The sequence below is a fragment of the Peromyscus californicus genome, unplaced genomic scaffold, assembly GCF_007827085.1.
Source record: "Peromyscus californicus insignis strain IS unplaced genomic scaffold, ASM782708v3 Scaffold_7__1_contigs__length_154581171, whole genome shotgun sequence".
Classification (NCBI taxonomy): Eukaryota; Metazoa; Chordata; class Mammalia; order Rodentia; family Cricetidae; genus Peromyscus; species Peromyscus californicus.
The window spans coordinates 99,178,086-99,205,867 of record NW_026294595.1 but is presented as its reverse complement, the minus strand read 5'-3'; positions in this window follow the sequence as shown (position 1 = coordinate 99,205,867).

Sequence of the window (27,782 nt, the reverse complement as noted above, 5' to 3'; positions counted from 1 at the left end):
TACGTTCACATATTTCCAGGCAACACAGTAAAGAACTCTTAATGCGGACAGAGGTGCAAAGCAAGGAAAAGACTTCTATTGATACTCGGAATACATAGAAAGCACTGGTTTTTATCCTTCAGATACAGTTTCTCACTGCATAGGAGGAATGTGGCCAGAGAAGGGAGTGTAGGTCGAGTCTGGATGACACCTGCTTGCTGTCCTTTATTCTTCTCTGATGGGTTTTGTTATAACTGAGCCAATGAAAAGCACTTAGAATTTTGTAGGACAGTCTTCCAGTGTTTAAACAATACAGTCTTCTTGGAGATCAAGTTTTCACCTGTCTTTCATGAAACTGCTTGAACCAGGAGGGAAAGTTCAGTAAGAAAGAATGGACCACTGTGAGTTACAATAACACCCAGTCTGGCAAGACATGTCCAGCAGTACAATAGTGGCAGAGATGTCTCAGGGGTAACCAACAGCTGTCTGGTTCACTTTAAGGCCCGTTCAATGGGAGGGAACTCATGCCAAGTACTGTAACTCTGGCCAACAGTCCAAGGCTTGAAAGACCATAGAGGCTAAGGGAGAACCTATCACTACCATTGTGTTGATAAATTGACTTTTATTCAAGTGCCTTCTAAATATGTGTTCTTATAACCATAGCTGAGTGTTATTCTCAACCTTGGTCAGAGAAGCTTCTTTTTGCATAGACTCACAACTGGTCAAAGTGCAGAGAATCAGTGACTGTGGAGTGCTCATTCCCAAATGGTCCATCTACGTTTCACCCTTGGTCCTTAAAGCTCAGGGAACATCACTGGAGAGGAGATAAAGAGATTGTAAGAGTCAGGAGACCAGGAGGACTACTGTGAATTATCTTCCAGATAGGACAGGGATATTGTTCCTGTGAACTCTCTAAAGCTGTGGCTGCCTTCACAATACCCGTAAAAGACCACCCTAGCCAACCTGAAAGCATGGATGAAGGGCAGGCTCCTGAGGCCCCTCTCTTAGTTGTGGAGTCACAGGTCGTTAATAGCTGCTTGGGAAAAGATAGCCAGTTTTCTTCAGGGACATAGTTCCTGGTCCAAAAGACAGGAGCTACTACATTCATGTGTATATGGGCAAAACTAATGCAAATCGGTGGGTTCTTTATGTTGTGAAGAAAAACTTCTGAAAGAAGCTGTGCTGCGGAGACTGACTGATTAGAGTTTCAGTGCTGTGGGGGGATTGGAATGTTGCATGCCCAAAGACTAATTACCCTATCTTGGGCTAATTCTAGCCCACTGGAACAGTCATTCCTTGCCCATCTCTGTGTTTGAACTAACATCTTATGACTAATGGAACCTTTTCAGAATCTATTCATGTAGCAGACCTTTAGATTCCATAAATCTGAGAGCTAAGAATGTCGTCAGGCAGCATCTTGGGCCTATAGAAAAGCTGCCCCATCTTCCTATAACTGTTTCTCTGGGGTACCCACCAGTGTATCTTAAACTTGCCATGATTTATGACTTTCTGTGTTCTGTAAAACTATAAAAGCTTCATGAAACTGCTTCCATGTTGGAACATAGACTTTTCAATAACCTAAATCTGGGTCATAGGGCCATGGCCATTCAAAATAGTTCCAGAATAAACTATTTCTTATTTCTTTTAAGATGAGAATTGTAAATTTTTGCATCAACAATACAAAATTATATGTAATATGTGCATATATATGTAATATTTTTAAAAATATAAAGAAAAGGACATGAAGTTGAGAGGGGGATGTGGGTGGGTGAATATGGTAAAAATGCACTATATTCATGTGTGAAATTCACAAAGGATTTTTCAAGAGTGGGCTAAGAGAGATCTCAGCAGTGCTCAATAGATCATGAGCATAATGTGACTGCATCCATAATCAACTTATGTAAAAAATACAAGCTACTGGGGACTCCTGTGAGGGGTTTTCTTCATCAGATTATTTGAAGCAGGAAGACCCACCCTAAATCTGGGAGGAGCCGTCTGGTGGCTACCCAGATAAAGGGACGTGGAAGAAGCTGCATTTTGACTGTGTGCCCTCCCTCTTTAAGGAGTTCATTTATCCCATCACTGCCGCTTCCCCCACTGAGATTAGAAGTGACTTCTCCAGGCTTCCAACAGAGACCAGCGGCTCTCCAGGAGTTCTTCAGGTCTTCAATGCCAGACTAGTACTGTTGAGACTTCCAGCCTCATGGACTGACAACTACCAGATTCCCAGCCTTTCCAGTGTGAGACAGCCACCATTGGACTTCCCAGACTGCAGCCTGTAACTCAGTGTGCTAAATCCCTGACTTCTATGCATGGCGCCTGCCTTCCCCAGCACATATACAGCCATGCACTACCCTTTACACAGCCATTGCTGGGCTCGGGGTTCAGGCCTCTCGGTCATTTGTGTCTTTCAAGTGTTAGTCTTGAAGTTTCTCTCTCACCCTACTCTGCAAAGCTTGTATTCCTTGGAATGCTGTGGGTCCAGGGACTACCTTATCTTCAGCTAGTTCTAGTCCTCTGGAGCCTCACAGGAAGGGTACTAAGAGTGACAGTGTCATTTTGAACCTGTCTGTAGCAATGCTCTTTTGGGAGAAACTGATGCTTTATATGTAGAAGACACAATTTCTTCCTTCCATTTTTTTCTCTGATTTCTTTGTTCTCCTTTTATTTTATCATTTTTCTTTTTATAGCTTAGAAGGGCCATGGACCTCACTCAAACCAAAATGCTGTGCTATGCTGGAAGGCAGGTGGTCTGTAGGACCCCCAGGATCAGTAGCCATTGTCCTAAAGTATGAGAACCACTGCCCTGGGGATTGTTATTTGGGTAGAAGTTTCTAGTAATAAGCATTTCGCTGTAGAGAGACATCTGTAGTCACAACTCTCCTCTGGTTCCTTTATGTTCATGTAGGCAGTGCAAAGGATACAAAAAACTTTGATAATGGTGTTCACTTCAACGCATGTAATGCATCCATTTCCATTTAAGGAGAATAAGAGATAGCTTGACATTGGTTTGAAAGCTTTCTTAGATTCAAAGACTATGTTATGTGTGCAAATCACTGCTCCTAATTGCCAAGGAGTCTTACTTAGACTTTACCATTCATTCATCATCAAATACCGCACCAGCTCAGACATCCTTCTTCTCATGAACCCATGACCAGAGTCCTGTTCTAAACATCCTATGCATGTAAATCCAACTTAATGGTATCAACAACTCCATGTGGGTCAATATTTTCAGTACTAGATAAGGAATTTGAGCAGAAAGTTTGGAATATTTACCCCAGATCATATATTGAATACTTGGGGGAGAGGACTACTGACTCCCCCTGCCCAGTGTCATTTATTGATAGCACACTTGCTTATTCGTGCTGGTCACAGCTTCGCTGAGATCCCTGTTCAGTCAGGCAGTTGCTTAAGATGGTAGAGTACAGAGAGGCCTAGAGACCCCTTACTGTACTACTTAAATACTTTTAATTACTGGATGGAGTGAAGGTTCTGGGATCTCCAGGGAAGGATGAAGACCATGAGACAAGACTTGGAGAATTTATTTTAATTCATAAGAAGAGAATATTTCAATATGTTAATGATGGGACATCCCCAGTGTAAGTGCATCCTTATGTGACTTGAATATTTACATGACTCAAGTACTATTTAATTTTCTTTAATTAAAAGCCCTCTTTCTCTTTAGCTGAGAATAAAAACACCAGTTACATAATTTCTCCAACACACACAATTTGGTGTTATTCATTTTTGGGAACAGTATCTACATGGACTACACCTTTGGACTTTTTATCTGAAATCAGTTTGGGTGTGATTAGTTCAAAAGCAATATTTACATGTCTAATTCATCTGGAAGGTAATCGTAGAATTAGTAAAGAAAGAATGCCCCAAGGATGAGAGAGCACCTCCGTTTGTATTTGTATCTTACAGGTCTGTCTGCCAGTGCGGTACAGTTTAGCTACCCTCTAAGGAGCCCAAATGGAATTATAAGAATCAGATCTAGAAATCATTCACAAAAACGTGTTCATTTAATGAGATTAGCTATCCTTGAAAGAATGAATAAGGAGTGTACAAATGTGAAGCTGAAATTACCAGCCAGCACTTTAAACACTTGCATTTATTTAAATATGTTACTGAATGCAAATAACCTACCCTAGGGGGAAAGTAAGAGCCTTAGCAGTAATATCTATTGAAAACAAAATGCATTCTCAAATCAAGTGCTGTAATCATTGTTTGCACACAGGTATGTATTATGAGTAGAGTGTTAAGAAAAACGGGGAAGAAGAGGCTCTTAGGTTAGGATGACTCCAGTGTTTTAAGATCTTCCACAAGCAAAACACAAATGGTGCAATGAAACCAGAGATGCAAGTTGGAAACTACCAGCTGACAGCTACCTAGAAGTCCTCACTCTTGCCCATCAAACATATTTCTGTTCTTGCACTCAGCCTGTAAATGCTGGCTGCCCATGCTGGGGGCAGTTCTGCAAATCTCCTCTGGGCCTGAGCACTGCTTGATTCATAAATGGCCCCTTGCACAATAAATTCTATCAAATTTATATTGTCTAAATGTTTTATTTTAAAAGATGAAATCGGCTTACTTCATCCAGGTGTAAGCTAGTAAGCATTCCGCCCCGCCAAATAACTAGTGGGCTATTGGAACTAGGATGCGGTAAATCAGTCGTCATGCACCTGGTAGCATTGTATTATCAGCTACCAGCAGGCCCTAAGGTGATGATCACATTTTAATAAAGAACAACAAGCCAGACCCTTAAAGCTACTAGGGAGCTTCCCCTCAGCCATCAGAAAGGATGCCTAGGTCCCAGGCCAGGCAGGAATCCTTCTGAGAAGCTCATCAGTGATTCTCCTGGAGACGGTTGCTAGTTCTGGGGAGGCAAATTCCATGAATGTGCTGTCACCCTCAAAACTGCTCACCTGAACGTTTTATTTTCTGTAATAAATGAGCTGATTGGGGAAACTTAAACTTGCCTTTGGGTTGGGGGAGGCTATGTCCAGTGTGATAAATGCAGCCTATCCTCTGGTGAGCATCTCTGAGTTCCATGGAATCTGGGAAGTTTAGATTTGTTTGTTGTTTGGCTGTTTTCCAGACCTCCCTGATCTGGTGACAAGCAGGAAAGAATTGAACCAGTTGACATCACAGCTTTTCTCTCATCCCAGGCCTGGACCTTTTTAATGCTGTGCTTGAATTATGTGTCCAGAAGGACTAACGTTCTTCCCTCTGATAGCCTGCTACCTTGCACCAGCTCTGAAGGGTAGAAGCATCGCAAAATTTACAGTGCTGGGAGCAGGCCCTCAGTATGGTTCAGTGCTGCACATACTCAGCCTGAGAGCATTTCCTTAGCCGGACTCTTGCCAGCCCTTCATAAACCGCTCCTCTAGAGGACAGGACTGTGGTCCGACCTGATACCATAATCCCAGTTACAAGCTGATGGGGCCACTCTATGATTACAGGGTTCCTGGGTTTCGGGTTAAGATTTACTTCCTTAGCTTTGAATGACAGAGGCCACTCTAGAGGGTCATTTTCTTTTCTCTTTTTATAACTCCTGTGTTTCAAGGGGGGTGAGGCAACACTGTGCAATGACCAACACTAGAGACAAAAATAAATCCACTCATAACTTACAAGCCTTTCACTACCATCCCACTGCAACTTGAAATCACTCTCATTGTAGGATGTGAGACACAACTGTTTGTCATAGCCTAGCCAATCACTAGGACTTCCTTTGACCACTCCCTCTTGTCCCCATCAAATATCCCAGTATGAGAAGAAGCCATGTTGGTGGGATATTTGTACTGTATTATATCTAATCATGTCAAACTTCCGTCTGTTGATTTGTGTTGATTCACGAATCTTCAAGGGGTTGTCCAGCTTTCACAGACTCAATCCACAGAAGGGATTTACCTAAGATCCAGTTCAATATGGTAGAAAATCACTGCCAGTGTTCATGTGAGGTCTGCATCCCCTGTGCACATGGTGAGGCTCATCACTTAACAAAAGCCAAGTTGTGGCAACTTCCAACCCACTGAATGGTTAAGTGATGTGACAGATGGATGTGAATGAAAGAGAAAGCTGAAGAACCGGGGTAAGGGATTCAATTTTAGACCGTCTTCCAAACGCCCATATATACTTTCAGTTTTATACACCAGGAACAATTTTACATTCGACAGGAGACAGACACAGACTGTACTTTCAAGTCAAAGCTAATTCAAGATAGATCATGATTAGAAATTTATTTGGAAGGGGATTGAAAACATATGCCCGAAGTTAGCAGGAAACCCATTATCTGCTTCAGGTGGCTGTGTCCCAGTCCTGTTCACAGTCCAGAATCCTCCAAGTTATGGTCAAAGAAATTGATCTGAATGAAATCAGAAGTCCAAGGTATTTTTCTGTGACAGTTCAGTAGATTATATTCCAATTTTCAAAATAATTAATTAGGTTTTATTTATCAGATTACCTACTAGAATAAAGAAATTGGATGTTTTAACTTTGAATTAAGATAGAAGATGCATAAAGATGAGTACATGTGTTTGGTGTGATGGATCATCACAAACTCAATATATTCATGTCAACAACACCCAGACAAAAATTGCACCTCACAACCTATGTGTGGCAGCTCCTAAAGTTGCTAATGCTACCTCAAAATCCAGACAACCACCTTCTCTCCTCGTAACTGTATGCATTAATATCTCTTGTTCTATACTTCTTAAAAATAAATAGGTGCTAAATATATTTGCTGGGGTGGAGGGGTTATAGGTTAATGATAATTTTTCATATTTTTGCATTAATTTGAAATCATTCATGCATTGTGTGACTAACTTATGATTTATTGAGCTATTCTATCATTGTTAAATATTTGAGCAATTAGCCTAAAGATTTTTCACTGTGTCGAGCCATTTGGAAAAACCGGCCTCTGGCTGGAGAGATGGCGCAGCTGGTAAAGGAGTTGCCATGCGAGCATGAAGACCTGCGTTCAAATCCATAGAGACCACCTTAAGCCAGCTGGGAGCTGGAATTGACACTCCTATGGCGGGGTATGGAAAGGGTAGGAGAATTCCTGAAAGTTCAGCAGCCAGTCAGCCTGACATATGCAAACGTCAACAGGAGACTGGGTCAAACAAGGTAGAAAGTGAACAACATGCACAGTTCTCCTCAGACCATCACACATGCTGAGGGGTGCATGTGCCAGCACTTACACATGAACCCATTCCCTCAAAAGGGAGTAAGACATTTTAGAGATGTGATATATTCTCCCAAGTGAACAATGCTAGCTCAGACTAGGGAATTTGGAAAGTCTTTGATGCCAAGGACTGACTATGTTTGTCTCTCTGTCTCCCCCTACTCCCATACCTCGTGTGTGTGTGTGTGTGTGTGTGTGTGTGTGTGTGTGTGTGTGTGTGTGTGTGTGAGAGAGAGAGAGAGAGAGAGAGAGAGAGAGAGAGAGAGAGAGAGAGAGAGAGTTTTTCCTCCCAGCAGTTTCCATCGAGCTCCTCAGTGGCTGCAACCTGAGCCTGGCAGTATGGAGCGCTAATGCTGCATGCTCCAGTCAGAATGAATGGCTGAATTATTGTGACATTAGTAAACCGATAATTCGTTTCCTGTGTCATTGTTCCTCACCTCAAGCTGGTTAGCCAAGCCTTTTCAAAAGCCTGACTTGCTCGACCTGCTACCAGTTACAGTCCATTTCCAGCTCTTCTGTATAAAATGCAGTCTTGTCAAAGGAAAGACACCTGCTCGCGGCAGGAGGGCTTCTCACCGGCTGCCAAATCCTGTGTTACAGTGTCTAGAAACAAAATGATCTTTCCATCTGGAATGTGTCCGCCATGACTGCCTGACTTGAGTTGACTGCCAACCTCTGGTGCCAGAACGAGGCAGAGAAACAAGGCAGGAAGGCTCTGGGAAATGAATTTTGATGAGTTCTTGACATTGTGGCTTTAAAGTTAGTTTTCTCTGAAGGAGGGCTGTTTGCTTCGTAGGTGACCTCAGCTAAATGTATGTAGCTTCTAATGGGTGGGGAGCTTTCTTCTACGGCCTAAATTCAAGTTTCTTTGTTACCTATTTTGAATTTTTACAAACCTTGTATTAATTTCCATTCTTCTTCATGAAGAATCCCTGCTCTTTGGGATCACAGCCTCCCTTTGAAGTAGGAGAGGCCAGAAGGTTTCTCTGTTTCCCCACTAGGAAAATAGTTGTTCTCATCTCTCCCTTTACATGCTAAGTTCATCATTCTGGCTCTAATTTTTAATAGTGTCAGTCAAGTCCATCTGATGGGGGTGGATGTATAGTATCCCTTTACCTTGTTGAGAAATTATCAGTCCCCATGGTTTCCAGCTGCCTGCTCTTTGGAGCCTTGGACAAGCAGAGGACATCCAAAACATTTTCATGACTATTCTCTATTAACAACTACTTAGCAGAACTTTGAGACTTCAGTGTATTTGCTATGGATGGGCCATACACAGGCACATCAGCTTGTAGGCCCACGTAGGTCAACATCTTGGTATTTTGAGATGGGGTAGTAGAAAGAAAAACTTAAACTGTCTCAAGGCACTCTGTAAATTATAAAACATAACACAACTGTTATTTTAGTTGAGTCCAGGAATTAAATGTTTGAAAAATGTCTAAATACTCTTTGCCTCCAAATTGAGTGTAATCCCCCCAAACACCTATCATCACACAGCAATGCAGAAACCTCTTCCCTCGTAGATGCCCCACACTAATCTCTTCCTCTAAATTCATTTTCTCCGCAGGTAGGTAACATCCCACGGGCTCCTTCCTTGCATCCTATTTAATTAAAACAACAGTAATCAGCAGCTCACCTAGCTCATTCTCAACCAATGATTGTATCCACACAAGTCGGTTTTATTTACGTGTTCCTTGTCCAGGAAGAGAAAAGGTAGGTATCGGCTTGGTGATGGATGTCAGGAAACTACAGTACCGAGGGAACAAACTCCATCCAGCCATAAAGCATTTCCTCCCCTGCAAGCCCAGAGAAGATTTCCAATTATTTGCAAACAGATAACATTGTGTGGTTTCCTACTTATTACAGACAAGACACCAGAAAACAACTGGTTTGACAAAACTGCCCAGCAGCCCATTAGCTGTGCAGCTCTGCTCGATATCCGTCATGTGTGGCCCCTGTGGAACCTGCTAAGGAAGCAGGAAGGAAGGAGTTTCCCATCAGGACTCGGAAAGTTAAGAAATCAGAATCAAGGTATGGCTCCTCCCACTGATGTATCAGCTGTGGAGTACTGAAGTGTATGTATGTGTGTAGGGGAGATGGGAGGAGGGAAAGAGAGAGGGAGAGGGGAGGAGGGAGGGAGAGAGAAACAGAGAGACAGACAGAAAGGGAGGGAGGGAGGGGGAGACAGACAGACAGACAGACAGAAAGGAAGAGAGAGAAAGAGAGACTGACAGAGGGACAGAGAGAGGGAGGGAGGGAGGGAGGGAGAGAGAGAGACAGAAAGACAGAGAGACAGAAAGAGAGAGACAGACAGACAGACAGACAGAGGGAGAGAGGGAGAGAACATGGATGGTACGTAACCGGCAAAAGTAAACAAATGTCCCAGGTCTTCTAACTGTGAACGGATGTTTTATTATGAGCTCTCCCTGGACAGCTTAATGATCACTAGCTCAGTTTTCAAGATTGAAAAGTTATTTTTTCCCCTCATCTCAATGTAGATAAATTCCTATTGTACTACGCTACATCCAGGAAGCAATTCAGCCACGCTAAGCCTGAGACGACGAGACAAGAAAAATGACTCTAGTTCAGTGGTGCGTATTTAAATCCTTCCAAGCAATGCTTTGAAAGTTGATCCTTTATTATTTTTGCCTTCCTAAGGTGTTCTCTTCTCAGATGCTGGGAGAATCCATATTGTGTCTGCGTGGGTACACTATAAACAGAAATAATAAATGCCAAGCTAAAAAAATTCCAAAAATTGATAGCGCTTAAGTATTTGCAATGATGATATTAGCACTTTGAATGTAGAAAATAACAATTTGCTACGATTGGCTATTCCAAGCGTTCTAGAATTAGAGGCACTGGTTTTAAAATGAAATTACTACTTATGAGTTTGACAATCTGGCAAAAGGGTGGAAGTTTAAAATGAGCCCCGAGAACCATCTTCTAATCCTGATGGCTCGTCTCTGTAATTGCATATATAAATAAAATAATAGAAGGCAAGGCCACAGTCTTCAGGGAGCCACTGCATGGGGACCCAGATCTCCGTCTGGTCATTCCGATGGGCCCTTAGCTTCTGCGTTTACACCAGCTCGCGATGTTGACCCAGCTCTGAGCATAGGAAGCGATTTGGGGAGACAGGTGGTTCTCATCAATGGTTCAAAGTCAAATCCATAGATTGGCACCTGATTCAGAATTATCTGGAATTGTTATTAAAAATCTGCATTTGTGGGGCCCATTTTACGTCTTCTGGATCAGTCATTTGGCTTGAGTCCCAGGGATTTGCATTTATTAATGGCCTATTCAAAATGTGATTGGTGTTGCTGGCCAGGAGTGCCACTGCCCTCACACAAATCACAGTGCCAGAGCTGTAGTCACATGGTTCACCTTTATCCCTAGAGTCACCCAAATCATTCTGGTGTTTGGGGGACCACCAGGGCCATTTTAAACTGTCAGTACTAAGGCCTTCTATATGTATGTATATATTTTTAAATTAGGCCTGGTCCTCTCTGTGACGATTCATAAGACACTCATGCTCTGAACTCAAGGTGCTGCCGCAGCTTCCTTCATGTGGGATCTTGGCACTCTCATGAAAAATAAGCATTTTTTTTCTTCTAAAAAATGTTCTTTGTACTATTCCTCATAAGACTCTGGCAAGTGTCTGCACATCGTCATTCCTGGCAGGAACTGACCCCAGGAAGAGGGTCACAGATGTGAAGTCCAAGGGACAACAGGGTAATAGGAAAGCAGAGTGACCCTGCTCAGCACTTTTGTACATTCTGCACAGTTTTTTGAGAAGTCACAGTTTGAAATTACCCTGAGGAGTGAGACAGAGTCTCAGAGATTCATAGCCAAAGGGAATATGATGCTGCCATCAGCCTGAACACACATCAACCTACCCCTTCCTCAACACACTAGTCAAGTACAGAAAGACCATCTTCATGATGGCTAAAATGCTTCATCCCTTCAAAGAAAGGGCCCAGACAGAGTCCAAAAGTAACAGAATTAGACTCGGTCTGGGCTATTTACAAGCAGATGAGCTCTTGAATGACAGTTGAGTCACATTATGCATACATCATGACCAGAAGGCAGAGTTCTCTAACCACAACCAGCTTTGACAACCTGAGTATGGAGATGCGCATCCTCACTTTGTAGACTTTTGTTTAAATAAGGGGGTAGAGTAAGAGGATCAATAAGAACAAGTATGAAAATGCCACAGTGACACCCATTGCATTTGTATGGTGTGCTGCTTAGCTTTTGTCAACTTTACTAGTGTCACCTAGAAAGAGAGAATCTCAGCTGAGGAACTGCTGCCATCACATCGGCCAAGTGGGCACATCTGTGGAGGCCTTTTCTTGGTTGCTGACTATGGGGATTTGAATGAGAATGGCTCCCATAGGCTTACATATCTGAATATTTGGTCTCCAGTTTGTGGAACTATTTGAGAAAGACTAGGAGAGTTGACCTTGGTTGGAAACGTGTCACTGGGAGCAGGTTTTGAGATTTCAAAAACTCATGCAGCTCCCAGTATTGCCTCTCTTTGCCTCCTGCTTGTAGATCAAGATGTAAGCTCTCAGCTATGTTTGCTGCCATGCCATCATGGGCTCTAACCCTCTGAAACCATGAGTACAATTCAACTTTATAATTTGTGTTGGTCATGGTGTTTTGTCACACCAACAGAAAAGAAGCTAACACGTTGGCTGATGTGGGGGAGTCCAGCCCACTGTGGGCAGTGCCTTTCCTTGGCAGGTGGACCTGGTTATGTAGGAAAGGCAATTGAGCAAGCCAAGATCTAGAAGCCAGTAATTGATGTTCTTCAATGGTGTCTGTTTCCGTTTCTGTTTTCAGCTCCTGCCCTGACTTTCATCAGGGATGAATTGTAACCTGAAAGATGAAATAAGCCCTTTTTTTTTCCCCAAGTACATTTTGTCAGTACTTTATCACAGCAACAGAAAACCAACTAGAACATAAATTGGTATCCAAAACATGGGATACTGCTTTGATGGACCTGACTAGGTTTTGTTGGTGTTGTTTGTTTGGTTGGTTGGTTTTGTAGTTAGTTTGTTTTGGTTAAGGATTGTGGAGGCATTTGGAACCTTGGGATGGAGTGCTCAAATCTTAATGAGCCTTTATTGTTGGAGCTTGGAAGATCAGAATACTGAGAGAACTCAGGATGATGAAGGCCTTGACTTACGGGATGTTTGAGGGAGACAGAAAGTCTATCTAGGCCATTTGTGTGATATATTCAGTTAAGAAGCTGTGGAAGTGGAACCTTTGCTTTTCTGGGACAATAGATCCTGGTTAGCTGGGCTGAAATACCAGCTGTGATGAATAAGAAACCAGCAGCATTGAGGTGAAATCTCTTGGGAAATATTTCCTCAGGGTGAACACACAGAAGCTGTGGTCCAGAGGGTGAGAAGGCTGTATCCCAAGCTGGCAGCTGAACTTGGCAATTCTGTGAGAGTCTCCTGCATGGTGGTGGTTTTAAATGCATGAGGTTGTCATGGAGAGCAGGTAAGTCTTGGCACTAAGTAATAGGATCATAATTTCCCTGAAGGGAGGCCGGGAGGCCATTTGTGAAGGCGCAACCTCAGTTATGGTGAGGACTCAAGAAGGTTGGAGATGCCAGGGCTGTGAGATGACCACCAAGGAAAGTGACAGCTGTGGGGTGGAGCTGGACTGAGCCCTCAAGACAGCCTATGTGTGCTGTGGACGGCACAAGTGGAGGTGCCTGAGCCCTCTGGAGACCAGAAGACAGTGAGTCACAGACGGCAGACACTGAGCTGTTTACACTGTTGGATTCTGGTTTTGCTTTGATCTTATTATAACTGTGACCTGGTTCTTACCTGTTGGGATGAGAAGCATTTAACTTGTTTCTGATTATACAGGATCACACAGTTAAGACAGTAGTATTTTAAAGAGACATTGAATTTTTAAGTGACAACATTTTTAAAAAGATTGTGGGCTTTTAAAATCTAGACCGTGTTTTACCCTGTGATGTTAACATGAAATCTTGGAGATAAATAAGAAAGGGAAGATTATCATTTCATAGTGATGTGTTTATCAAGTTGACAGGGAGTCATTGGTGCTGGTTTGTTTTTTTCTACTTGACACAAATTAGAGTCACTTAGGAAGAAGGAACCTCAACCGGGGAATTGCCTCTGCTAGACTGGTTGGTACACACATTTGTGGGGCATTTTTTTTATTAGTGGTTGATTGTGAGGACCCAGCCCATTGTTGGGGTATACTACCCCTGGGCAGGTGGCCCTAGGATGTATTAGAAAGGCAGCTGAGCAAGCCATGGAGAACAAGTCAGTAAGTAGCATTCCTCCATGGTCTCTGCTTCGGTTCCTTTCCCTAAGTACCTGCCTTGGGTTTGTGCTTTGGCTTCCCTTGAGGATGGATCAGAACCTGTAACCTAAATACCATGTGCCCCCCGCCCAACATGCACACACATTTCTTTCAGTTGGTGTTTTATCATAGCAACAGAAAGCAAACTAGGACATAAAGTATTTAAAAATAATAAAAATAAATCACATTCTTGAATGAGAAAAGCCGGTACTAAAGCATGGCACGCTTTAGCTATTACACTCTTGATTAGCAGCAATTGACATACCACTAGATGATGTTTTATATATATATATATATATATATATATATATATATATATATATATATATATATATGTATGTATGTATTGAAGGAAGAATTGTTTCTGTGTTGGTGCTCTTAGTGCATGAAAACAAAGCTTTCTTAACCTAGAAAAGTGAAACACTCTTGTGACACTTACAGATTCTTAGTTATGCCACACACTGTGAAGAAAGATTTGGGGAACTGATGAGATGTTCTTTATTCACCCGATTACTCACTTTCCCATTGAAACCCTTTAGCCCTGAGAGCTGCACCAACTCTACGTCTCAGAAGCCCATTGTGACTTGAGGGAAGCAAGAGTTCCTGAACATCCATCAAGTTCAAGTTTATAGCTGAAGAACAAATGTAAGCCAGTCATCTACAGACCAAGAGTATTTTTATGTTTCTGATATAATGGCGTAGCAGCATCTTTCACACTAAACCCTCCATCTTTGGAATCACCCAGGACTATAACCTGTTGGGACAGATTAGCAGTGGCCGCTTTAGAGGGGCCATGCTGCTTGTTTCCCACAGTTGCTTTTCATCCTTTATGCTATGGTCTTCTTGCCACCCTTCTCCTGGAAGCATTCTCTTACCTTCCCTGACATTAGCCCAGATGAAACACCTCCATGTGAAGATGTATGGTGTATCTATATTTACAGAGGTGGCCTAGAGCCAAAGACTCTACGTTCGTCTGACTTAACCAGTTGCTTGCCAGCTGCCAAGCAATTAGTTAGTGCTTGATGATCTGAGCTAGTTTCTAAGTTGACAAAAGCAGTCGGATCATATTTTGGTTTGGTATTTAAGGCTTGTTGGCTTTATGGAATACTAATAAAGCTTCAGTGTGAGATTAGTATAGATTTAACATTAACATTAACAACTCATTCTTCGTCTGAATTTCCTTGGGCTTGACACTTTTACAAAGCCTTTCTCCTTAATTATTTCTACAGATCCTCTCAGGGCTTAATAAATTGACACGGTTTGCTCTACCAGAGGCCTGTAGGGGCCTATCTCCTACTCTTTCCTTGACCTGCTTCAGGCTGGTCTCAGACCCTGCTGTGCTGGGACTCAGCTCTGGGAATGGCCTTCCGGCCTCCAGATGTGATGGGTAAGGATTTTTCAGGACTCTTTCATCTCTTGCCAGTCCCTCCTCTACTGACCAGCCCACTTTCTCCTTGAAGTTGAAACATTGCAGTCTTCTTAAATTCCTTCTAGCTATCTGGGTTCTCTGTGCAAATCATTTTCTTACATAATTACCTCTACCCAATCAGCATTAAAAATTTGCAAGACTGAGGCTTAATCTTTTTTTTTCTCACCCCATTCTATGTATTCCTGCAAACAAACAAACAAACAAACAAACAAACAAACACACCTTATTAATGTCTGCCCTCTACTTCAACTTTACTCCCACCAGAGTGATGTTGTCTGTCTGTCTATCAATAGCCCCTCTCTTCCTAGGGAGCTATGAACTCACCTGTGTCTTCTTTAGGATGGCTCAAGGACATTTCAACCTTAACTTATCCCCAGATACAGTCATACTCCCTCCCAAATTGATCCTCTTGTGAAGGTCTGAAGCTCAGTGAACAGCACAGCCACCCCCCTTCTCCTAGTTGCTTTTCCACTGATGGGACAGAATACATGGCCAGAGTCAGCTTAAGGGAGAGGAGGTCAGTTTCACAGTTTGAAACCATACAGTGCATTAGTGTGGGGAAGGCATGCTGGCAGGCGCCTCTGGGGCAGAGGGAGTTTGCTGCCACTGATGCTCACAGCTCAGTGAATAGGAGGTAAAGACTGCCCAAGATGCAAGGTGAGGCTATAAGACATCAAGAACTCCCCTGCTTCCCGCAGAGACCCACTTATTTTGTGGTCCATAGCCTTCCAAGACAGCACCACCAGCATGAGACCAAGTGCTCAAAGTCTTCAGCCTACAGAGAATATTTTACATTCATATAAAATATTCCACTCCAGCCTTATAGGCTCATGAGCAGCTCATAAGGCAAAACATATTGTGACTGACTTCAGAGGTTCCCGTAGACTTATAGTCCCAACCCCATTCAAAAGTACAAAGTTCAAAAGCCCACTTCTGAGGCTCCAGATAATCTCTTGTGTGGGGTCCTATTAAATTAAACATCAGTTATAAACCTTTAATGTACAATGGCACAGAGTAGCCATTCATATTCCAAAACAGAAAACTGGGAAGAGAGTAATGAAAACTTGAGCCAAAGGACCAAACCCCCGAGGCAAACACCAAGGCCTACCACTTGTGGTGGCTCCTATGGATCAGAGTATCCACTCCACCAACTCTGACCTGCAGCATGCATGATCTGCTGACTACTTATTGGTGCAAGCTAGGGTCAGGTGACAATAGGGAAACCCAACTGAGAGAATGCCCCCACCAGACTGGCCTGTAGTTAAGCCTACGTTGAATTGAATTTTCTTGTCTGATGATTGATGTGAGAGGGACCAACTCACAGTGGCAGTGCCACCCCTGGGCTGGTGGTTCTGGGTGCTGTAAGAAAACAAGCTGAGTAAACCAAGTAAGCCAGTAAGTAAGCAGCACTCCTCCGTGGCTTCTGCATCAGTTCCCGCGTCTGCCCTGTTTTGAGTTCCTGCCTTGAGTTCCCTCAGTGATGGACTGTGGTGTGTAATGGAAAGCTGAAACAAACCCTTTTCTTCCCCACTTGTCTTTGGCTATTGTCTTTATCACAGCAATATAAAACAACTAAGACAAGGTCTCTCTCTTACATTGTGTTTACTTGGTGCCTACAGCTTTCCTCTGCAAGCAGTCTTCGTTTCTGGTATCTCTGATATTCTGTAGCCTCTCTAATTCAGCTTAGACCTCTCTGTAGTTTCATGCACAGACTTCATAAGAACTCTGGGCAGAGAAGCCAATGCTGTCATATGTTTTCTAGTCTCAGTGGCTTTCTGGAACCTTAGCACAAGCCTCTGTGACTACCTCATTATTGCATCTTGCATGTCTTCAAAATAAGCACTCCAGGGATGATGCCAAGTTCTGCTGCCTTCTTGAGATACAGCCTAGTCCCCTTGGATTACAACTGCAATGGTCCCTGTGTGCCTTGGTGGCTAATCCTGGGAAAGGCATTTTCCTAAGCATTCATTTTCTCCAGGGTACCCTGAAGGCTCATCTTTTCAGACATTCTCCTTTAAAATTAATTTGCACTGTTATACCCTGGATCTCTAGCTGAGTGGAGTCATGCCCTCTGTGCATCCATCTTATTGTCTCCATGCAAAATTCATGGTTTCTCCTTAATGGAATTAGTCCCTAGCTGTGCATACCTGTCCTGTCTTCAACTTTAACTGCGCTCACACTCCTGTCCTTGCCAAACTGTTTGTTCATATTTTTCTGCTCTGCTTTCTAGTCTGTCTCACTGGAAATCTGGGTGAATGCAGTGAGCAGTAGCCATGCCACAACCTGGATGCTACATTGTCTTGACATTTCCTTCACCAAAGAGTTCAGACTATGACTTTAGAATTTAATCTCATTTAAATTTTCATAGTCAGGATGTGGGCATGTGCAGCCATATTATTTGCCTGAATATCATGCAAATGATCTGTAGCTTATTTCCTTGTAGAGTTCTTGTTCCCTTCTGAAGCTTCATGAGCTTGAGCACTATATTTAATGACTAGATACAGAACTCTACCATCGTGGCCCATCAAGTTCTTTTTCATGGCATTCTAAGGCTTCTCTTTCTTCATTACAGCTCCAACGATTTCAACATTCCTCCCATCAACCAGTTCTAAAGACCTATGAACCATACAAGTAAGTTTATCACAGCAGTGATTCCATTTCTTGGTACCAATATTCTCTGTTTTAGGTGTGTGTGTGTGTGTGTGTGTGTGTGTGTGTGTGTGTGTGTGAGAGAGAGAGAGAGAGAGAGAGAGAGAGAGAGAGAGAGAGAGAGAGTTTATTGGGGCTCACAGCTGAGGGGAGATTGTTCATCTTGGTGAGGAATGCATATCAGCAAAAGACAGTGAGAATGTGAGGAGGTGGTTTGATCACATTTCAGAAACAGGGAGCAGAAGTTGGACAGGAAGTAAGCCCTGATACAAACCCCAAGACTCATCGCCTCTGGGGAGACTCTATTTTAAGGGGACCACACTTTTCCTAAGCATCACCACCAGCTGGGAACCCCATATCTGAACACATGAACCCGGAGGGGACAATTTCACATTCAAACCTGAACATTGCTATGCAAATGAGAAAACAGGATAATTTACCTTGCATACCTCTCTACTTGATGATAATCCTTCGACAAGCCTAATATTCACATACCTTGAATCTGTCTACTTGCCTCCCTCTCTCTCATCCTATTCTGATCCAAGCTACCATTATCTATCACCTGGGTAACTTAGCTGGCTCAATAACTGGCCTCTTCCAGTTCATTTCTTGCATAAAGCCAGGGTAATCTAAATGCAAATGTGATCATGCTTAAAGAACCCCTTTAGTGGCCTTTCATTGCTCTTAGAATAAAGACCAGAATGCTTAAACAAGGTGTGTATGACTTGCCCTCTACCCGGTTTTTTTTCTGTAAGTCCCACTTACCAATCCTATCCCATTTTTCACCATGCACTGACTGCACTCGATGTCTCTGCATTTTCGAATGCTGTCTATTCTCCCGAACATACAGAGCCTTTGTTTACATGGTTTCTTACATCCACATTTGCACACTCTATTTATAAATCATGCCCCATTCAATTAAATACTTCCTTTTTTTCTTTAACTTTATTTTCAATAGCACTTTTCCAGAAAGCCCTTATTTTCTTTCTGTTTTAGTTAGCATCTTTGTTGCTGTGATAAAACACTGACGAGCAACAACATGGGAAGGAAAGGGTTTATTTCAGCTTACCGGGTGCAGTCCATTACCAAGGCAGTCAGCGCAAGAACTCAAGGCAGGAGCCTGGAGGCAGGAGCTGAGCAGAGACCATGGAGGAGTGTTGCTTCCTGGATTGCTTCATATGGCTTACTCATCTACCTTTTTTATACATCTTAGACTCACATGCCCAAGTACGGCACTGCCTGTAGTGGACTGGGACCCCCTACCTGATCATTAATCAGGAAAGTACCCCATAAATCTACCTACAGACCACCCTTATGGAGGCAGTTCCTCAACTGAGGTTTCCCTTTTCCTAGGCAAATTCAGTATGTGTATAGTTGAAAAAAAAAAAAAACTAACCAGCACAACTGACTCCTTATAAAGGACACATGAATGTCACTTATAAACCATAATCATCTTATTTATGATTTCTTTTCACAACAATAAAACCCCCTAACTAAGACACCCAGCAACTGATGGAAACAGATGCAGAGACCCACAGCCCAACATGAGGTGGAGCTTGGGGAATCCTGCAGAAGAGGGGGAGAGGAAGGATTGTAGGAGCCAGTGGGGTCAAGGGCATCGCAAGAAAACCCACAGAACCAACTAATGTGGGCTCATAGGAGCTCACCTAAGACAACCAGGGAGCCTGCATGGGACTGACCTAAGCCCTCTGCATCTATGTTACAGTTGTACAACTTTGTCTTCTTGTAAGACTCCTAACAGCGAGGGCAGGATGTTTCTGACTGTGTCTATTTAAATTGTTTATCTGATCTTGATTTAACTTTGGTAAGTGGTATCTATCAATAAAGTTGTTGGGACAGGCAATGGTGATGCACACCTTTAATCCCAGCGCTTGGGGGGGGAGATGAATCTTTGTGAGTTTGAGGTCAGCCTGGTCCACAAACTTCCAGGGCAGCCAGAGTTATTACACAGAGAAACTCTGTCAAAAAAAAAAAAAAGGAAAAGGAAAAGAAAGAAAAAAATTTTTTTTCATTTTCCAGTTCTGTGGAGTACATGTTTTTGAAGTATGAACTAATGATTCTTTGGATTTCCTCAGTGTCTGTTGTTACGTCCCCCTTTTTGTTTCTGACTTTGTTAATTTGGATATTCTCTCTCTGCCTTCTTGTTAGTTTGGATAAGGGTTTATCTATCTTGTTGATTCTCTCAAAGAACCAACTCTTTGTTTCATTGATTCTTTGTATTGTTCTCTGTGTTTCTATTGTACTGATTTCAGCCCCAGTTTGATTATTTTCTACCATTTACTCCTCCTGAGTATGTCTGCTTCTTTTTGTTCTAGAGCTTTCAGGTGTGCTGTTAAGTCTCTAGTTTGAGAATTCTTTAATTTCTTCATGCAGACACTTAGTGCTATGAACTTTCCTCTTAGCACTGCTTTCATTGTGTCCCATAAGTTTGGGTAGGTTGTGCATTCATTTTCATTGAATTCTAGGAAGTCTTTATTTTTTTCGTTATTTCTTCCTTCACCCAGTGCTAATTCAGTAGAGAGTTGCTCAGTTTCCATGAGTATGTAGGCTTTCTGTTGTTTCTGTTGTTGAAATCCAACTTTAATTCATGGTGGTCTGATAGGATACAGAGGATTATTTCAATTTTCTTGTATCTGTTGAGACTTGCTTTGTGGTCTAGTATATGGTCAGTTTGGGAGAAGGTTCCATGAGGTGCTGGAAAAAGGTATATTCTTTCGTGAACACTTGATTTTTGACAAAGAAGCCAAAATTTTACAATGGAAAAAGAAAGCATCTTCAACAAATGGTGCTGGTATAACTGGATGTCAACATGTAGAAGAATACAAATAGATCCTTGTAGTATGAATCTTAAAGGTACTTATTAATAAAATCAAACCTGAGGCCAATTATTGGGGTGAATGCTGGAAGATCAGAGAAGCAGAACAAGCCACAGCTTCCTTATCTCGGCAGTTCCTCAGCTGATCCTGTTTCCTCAGACTGGAAGCTTCTGAGTCCTCATCCAAATGGATCTCAGCTGAACTGCTGCTCAAAAGCCTAAAAGCTTAACCAGCTAAAAGCTTCTAGTTTCTGGTCTTCACGCCTTATATACTTTTCTGCTTTCTGCCATCACTCCCTGGGATTAAAGGCTCACTTCCTGGGATTAAAGGCCTGTGTCACCATGCCTGGCTGTTTCCAATGTGGCCTTGAACTCACAGAGATCCAGACAGATTTCTGCCTCTGGAATGCTAGAATTAAAGGTGTGAGTGCCACCACTTTCTAGCCTCTGTATCTAGTGGCTGTTCTGTTCTCTGACCCCAGATAAGTTTATTGGGGTGCACAATATTTTGGGGAACACAATACCACCACAGATCCTTATCTATCACCCTGCACAAAACTCAAGTCCAAGTGGATCAAAGACCTCAACATAAATCCAGATACACTGAACCTGATAAAAGAGAAAGTGGGGAACAGTCTTGAACACACTGGCACAGGAAACAACTTCCTGGACAGAACACCAATTGAGCAGGCACTAAGATAGACAATTAACAAATGGGACCTCATGAAACTGAAGCACTTCTGTAAGGCAAAGGACACCATCAATAGGATAAAAAGGAAGCCCATAGAATGGGAGAAGGTCTTCACCAACTCCACATTTGACAGAGGGCTGATCTCCAAAATACTTAAATAACTCAAACTAGACATCAACAAACCAAATAATCCAATTAAGAAGTGGGGTACAGATCTAAACAGAGAATTCTCAACAGAGGAATCTCAAATGGCCAAGAAACACTTATAGAAATGCTGATCATCTTTAACCATCAGGGAAATGCAACTCAAAATAACTCTGAGATTCCACCTTACACCTGTCAGAATTGCTAAGATCAAAACCACAAGTGACTGCTCATGCTGGAGAGGATGTGGACCAAGGTGAATACTCCTCCACTGCTGGTGGGAGTGCAAACTTGTACTGTCACTTTGGAAATCAATGTGGCGGTTTTTCAGAGAATCGGTAATCAATGTACCTCAAGACCCAGCTATACCACCCCTGGGCATATACCCAAAGGATATACCGCCATACCACAAGGACACTTGCACAACTATGTTCATAACAGCTTTATTTGTAATATCCAGAAGTAGGAAACAATCCTAGATGTTTCTCGACCAAAGAATGGAAAAGGAAAATGTGGTACATTTACAGAATGGAGTATTACTCACCTGTTAAAAACAATGACATCAGTAAATTTATTGGCAAATGGATGGAACTAGAAAAGATCATTCTGAATGAGGTAACCCAGACCCAGAAAGACAAGCATGGTATATACTCACTCATAAGTGGATGTTAGCCATAAAGTAAAAGATAACCATGCTACAATCCATGGACCCAGAGAAGCTAAGTAACAAGGAGGGCTCAAGGGAGGATGAATGAAGCTCACCGTGAAGGGGAAATAGAATGGACATTGCCAGTGGATGCAGAGTAAGACCTGGAATGGGGAATGGGAATGGGACAGGAGGGATCAGACGGGGGAGGGGGAGGATGGAGGGATGGAGTACCTGGAGAAACAACTGAGAACTGGGGGCATCTCTGGGATGAGATTGAAACCTTGAGCAATGGAAAATCCCAGGAATATATGAGGATGACCGTAACTAAGATTCTTAGCAATATGGGATATAGAGTTTGAACCAGCCATCTCCTGTAACCAGGCAAGATGTCCAGTGGAGGGTCTGGGACACCAAAGGAGCCACAAACCCTTCTACCTACTATTTGTCTTTCCTATAAGATGTCCTGGGGGTAAAGATGGCACAGAAATTGTAGGACTGACCAACTGATAACTGGCACAGCTGGAGCCCCGTACCCTGAGAGGAAGCTCACCCCTGAGGGCCAGGACCCAGAAGCAGGATACCCCAGAAACCCAGGGTAGAATGAAACATGAATGACAAAAAAAAAGAAAAAAAAAGAAAACAAAGTCAATGAAATGACTCCTAGTGATATTCTGCTCTTCTCACAGATTGGTGCCTAGCCCTGAGGCCAGTCAAGGCAGGAGCTCAAGGTGGGGGCCAGCAGACTGGCAGTGAACTAGAGATCCCAGGGAAGAGAGGGATACTGCTCCTTAGCATGCTTTCTCTGGCTTGTTCAGCTGCATCTTTTACATCTCAGGTCCACCTGTCCAGGTATGGATCACTGACAGTGGGCTAGGCCTTCCCAGCAATCAAGAGAATGCCCCACAGACTTGTCAACACACCAGTGTGATGGATGTAATCTCTCAATGGAGGTCCCTTCTTCCCCAGTGACTCTAGTTTGTGTCAAAACTAGCCAGTGCAATGTCTGGAGCATATGATCCTTCCAATGGCTTCAGCTACAAGTAGTAATTATAAACTCAGTTTTCAAGTCGATTCGTGTACCTCTCTCACACTGCTTTCTCTCCATTCCCTTAAATTTCTCCCCAGCACCTGTGTAATACAGAGCAGGAAACTTAAGTGTAGGGTAAAATTTCATTTGGTAATTCTGTTTATTAGAAACATCTGAGCCCAGCTTAGCCAAACACCCTGTTGGTTAAACTTCATCAAGCGCCTTCCCTCTTTACTATTACATCATATAAACCATCTATAGAGCAAAGTGCAGAGAAATTCTTTATGGAAAATGAAAATAGAGTTCTGTGTGCGAGGTTTGACATCATCTCTACCCACTCCCAAAATTTAAAATTCTTTTGTGGCTTCAGAAAACAAATGGTCAGATTTGGATAACTAATGGCAGAATATTTAAATTGCTTTAGTAAAGCCGTTACAGGGAAACTGGGAGAAATATTTTGATTGATTTGGCACAGCAAGCAAACTGCACAGATCAGTTTCTAAATGGCTATGATGATGATCTTCAGCAATTGCATAGTATAAATCATTCGTCAATCGAGCACTCAATACACCGTGGTGTGCTCCCACAAGGATGGGCTAGATATGATAATTAAGTGAGAAACTGATCATTATATATAAATGAAAAGAAGGCTTCTGTTGCGTGTGTGGTTATGTGTGACCATCCAGGTCTCTGTATGATATACTAATTATCACTCCATCTACAGCACAGAGACACTAATGAACTCCTGTTTAACTTCCTGTTATGACTTGAGTTTAGGTATTTTAAGAAGAATTCCATAGAACTATTCTTCAACTTCTAATCACTGTTTTGCTAATCGAGAAGTTCTTGCCTTAAAAGCCTGGGATGGGTAGAACTATTTTTTCAGGATTCTTTTTCAGGTAATAATGGGCAGACTTCAGGGGAAAACATTCATAGCTGAATAACAAGAGATTCATAGCAAATATTTAATAGCCAGAAGGAGTTGTGATCTCGGGGTTGTGGAATATTTCTATGGCAAACAAATGAAAATGCAAGTAGTGGAGTATCTTTTTCAGGGTTTTCTCTTTGGCCTCTGAAATGCCAGTTCTCAGTGGCGCAGACTCATCGGGATGCAGAGGGCAAAACTGTACGTGTAGCAACCTCAGCACTCTGCATCTGGATATTTCTCACATCTGAAATGGCCATTAGTGAACACAAAGGAGGACAGTCATTGCGTAAAGCAGGTTGGACATCAAGTCCTCCTCCCCACCAGGCACTCTGACCAGTTCATGTTTTGAGATCAACGCTGATCTGCTGAGGGACACTGAACAGGGCCTGTGCTGACCTGCAATTCTGAGTGCTGGGATCACCCAGGAATTGAATCCTCTCACACAATCGATGACACTCATTTATCTTCCTGAACCACATTTGACTAATCAGATTCTTTCCTTTTCCTCGTTGTGACTTTCATTCCTGCTTCCTTTTAGATAGAGGAGAAAACAGAGTTATCCTCCCAACTTTTCCATACAATTAACATCAAAGAGAAATAACGGACTCACAGTCACAGAGAAAAAAAAATTATCCAATTACATACTGAAACTGGGACAAATAATTATGTCAATAAAACTGATTGGCACAAAAAAGCCAGACCCATGGAACCAGGACATTTGGCAGAACAGAAGACTTTTACTGGCTGCAGAATCTCGTCTCCCATTCAGTCTGTCACCTGCTAACACAACTGGACACATAGACAGTGGCTAATGGAGCCAGAGATGTGACTATAAAAGTTGTGGCCAGAGCCAGAGAGGGCCAACTTAATCAGTAGGGCTGGATGCATCTGTGTTCTGGAGAGGACGGCACTTCCTTCCTCCCTGTGCAAACCTTCTCATAGCTGCCCTAACTTAGCAGCCTCTAGAGCTTTCCTAACATAACTCTTCCTTCTCACAAACAACTTGGAAAGGAAGTATTTTAGCTATTTGAATACACCAGTCTTAGAATACTGTTTTCTAGACATGAGGGAAGAAGGGTCTGATTCACAGCCATGCATCTTCGCAACAAAACAGAAAGCCTTCATCACACAGTCCTCTCTGACTGCTCAGCTGCTTGAGGCAGATCTGTCTGGATTGTGGAGACAGGCCATGTCGATCCAAAATTTTGTTGGCACTGGCTCCGCAGCCCTTGTTGAAACGATACATTTGTAATTTGGGTTATGAGTTTATAGATACGGAAGTATTCAATGCTCAAGTGTTCCTGAGTTGGTGCAATACTGTTAATGAACTAGAAATCCAGCTCCCATTGGTTACATGGAGCCTGGATAGGGTAGATAATAAGCTGTGTGAGTCTTGCTAGCATACATGTGTCTGCATTGTTACTCGGAGGAACTTAGGTGCTTGGGAGGTTAATTAACAAAGGCTACTTAGAATAACATTCATTATTGCTACAGTGAAGTAATTTTACCCTTGAAAAGGTACAGAGTAGTTCTCTCCGTGACAGCTAGAGAAATGCCATGTTGGCTTGGCCTCTGACATCATAACCATCTCCCTGTCATATCATTCTCCAATAGGAGTGACTCCTATATACTATGAATCTAGTTGTAGGACACGACAAGGGCCTAGGACTTAGCTAAGATGTGAAGGTAGACCCTTGCAGTTACAGTATTTTTTTTTTTGAAGTTCCAATATCTACAATAAATTTCTAATAGCCAGAAGCCAGTTTGGCTGTTGTATGTGAGAACATCACTGGGTCTTTTTCAAAGTGAGTTTGTCACTTCCCCTAAGGGACAGAATGGTATTGGCAATGAACGCCGGGATCTGTGTGACCAAGAGAAAAGTGGAAGCAGGATGGTCCCCTCGTGCCGTGCCCTTCCAGGCCAGATGAAATGTTTCTGCACACTGGCCAGAGAGCCAGCAGTGGAACAGGAGGATGGGGTGAGGAGCCAGGGTCAGCCAAGCTGCCAACTGGACATGAGGAAATGCGCCTGGCCATGCCCATGTGAAGGTCTAATGACTGGGGAGAGTGGCTGGTGCTGGGCTAGAATAGAAAGGGCTTTGAAATTATGATCTTCATGTTATGAAACAGATTCTTGGCTGCATTCATAAAGCAGCAAAGCAAAGACTCGCATTTTTCTCTTCTGAAAGACAAGGGGTCTCTATGCATGAATTGGAAAAGAAATTCTCAAGAACAACTAGAACTCCTCAGAGCTCTTTCTCAGCCTCCCTTGTGTCTCCCTGCCACTGACCTATGAGTGAAGCCATTCTGTAAGTGACCAAGTCTCCTGCCTCTGGGACATTTAGAGAACAAAGATGGTGTAAGAAAGGCGGGTCATCCTCTTCCCAAGGTGTATCCTGGGCTGACTTGCTGTACCACACGGAGCTCCAGTCAATCTTTTCTTCACTCCTGCTCTGACCTCTGATGGGATAAACGTGGTGACTAGTTGAAGCTCTCTACAGAACAACATTTAAGAAGTGTTGTCACAGGGAGCTGAGCCCAAGCTGTGTCCAGTGTGTATGGCCTGCAGAGAGGAAAGTTGGCCCCACAGGAGTGGCCAGGGCAAGGGTCCAAAGTGAAAATACCCACATCCGGAGCTTCTCAAGCATTTTCAGTGCCGGGGCACAGAGGGGTAGAGGGATGTGGAGAACAGTGTCTTCTACTCTTCTACATGAATGTTTAAAATAAGTCAGTAAGTATTATTTTTGAGTAGTTTGAAGTTTGCTGAAGAATGAGAAGGAAGTACAAAGTTCCCAAAGGGAGGTCTCACACTTCCCCTCCCCCTCCTCTTTACACCTTGCATGAGTGTGGTGTATTTCTTGCAAACTGACAAACCGATGGGTCATTAATTAGCATTCAGAGTTTGCATGAGGTCTCACTCCATGTTGCACATTCAATTGGTTTTGACAAATGCATTATGACAAGTATTCAGCACTCCACTGTCACACAGACCAGTGTCATTGTCCTAAAAGTACCCCTCGCTGGCTCCAGCTCTCCATCTCTTCTCTCCACTAGCTCCCACCTATGATTTGTCTTTTCCCTGTCTCTCCAGCATTACCATTTCCAGGATGTTATATAGTTAGAATCATATAGTATATAGCTTTTCAGATTGCACTACTTCATTTGGTAATATGTAATTATATTAGCTCATTTTTTTTTCAACACTAAATAATACTCCATCATGAGACCCTTCTGGTTCATTTATTCATTAACTACAAGGGGATATCTTGGCTGCTTCCAAGTCTGGGCAACTATGTTTAAAGATGCTGAAAACATTCACGAGCAGTTTTTGTACCAATTCGTGAACGCTCATAGGTCATGGGAAAAGATAAGTGTACAAAACACACATCCCAGACACAGTGCATTGCTCTGTGATGATAGTTGCCTCATCAGTATTGGCTAAGTGAGCAACTGAAGAAGCAACAAATCTTGTGCAGCGCAGAGTATCACGGACAGAATGTTGTTCTCTCAAATTCATATGCTGAAACTCCAGCTTTCAAAGTGGATGTATTGGGACTTACTGTATTTATAGTGTTTTTAAATGAGGTCATTGGGATGTGATTCTGATAGGTGTGTCCTTAAGGGAAAAGTCACCAGTGATCTCTCTCTTTCTCTATGCAAAGAAGTGAGGAGGTAACAATCCACAAGATGGGAAGATGCCTTGTACCTCAGTTTTAGATTTCTGGCCTTCGAAATTGTGAGAAAGTCCTTTCCGTCATTTTAAGCCCCCAAGCCTGTGGTACTTTTGTTATAGCAGCCTGAGCAGACAAATAACATGGAGTGTGTTTCCCACAGTGTTGCTGGTGATCGAAGGATCCAGGATGGAGGGGAGGCCATATATACTCTGTAATATCACTAGGGGTCTGCACAGCGAG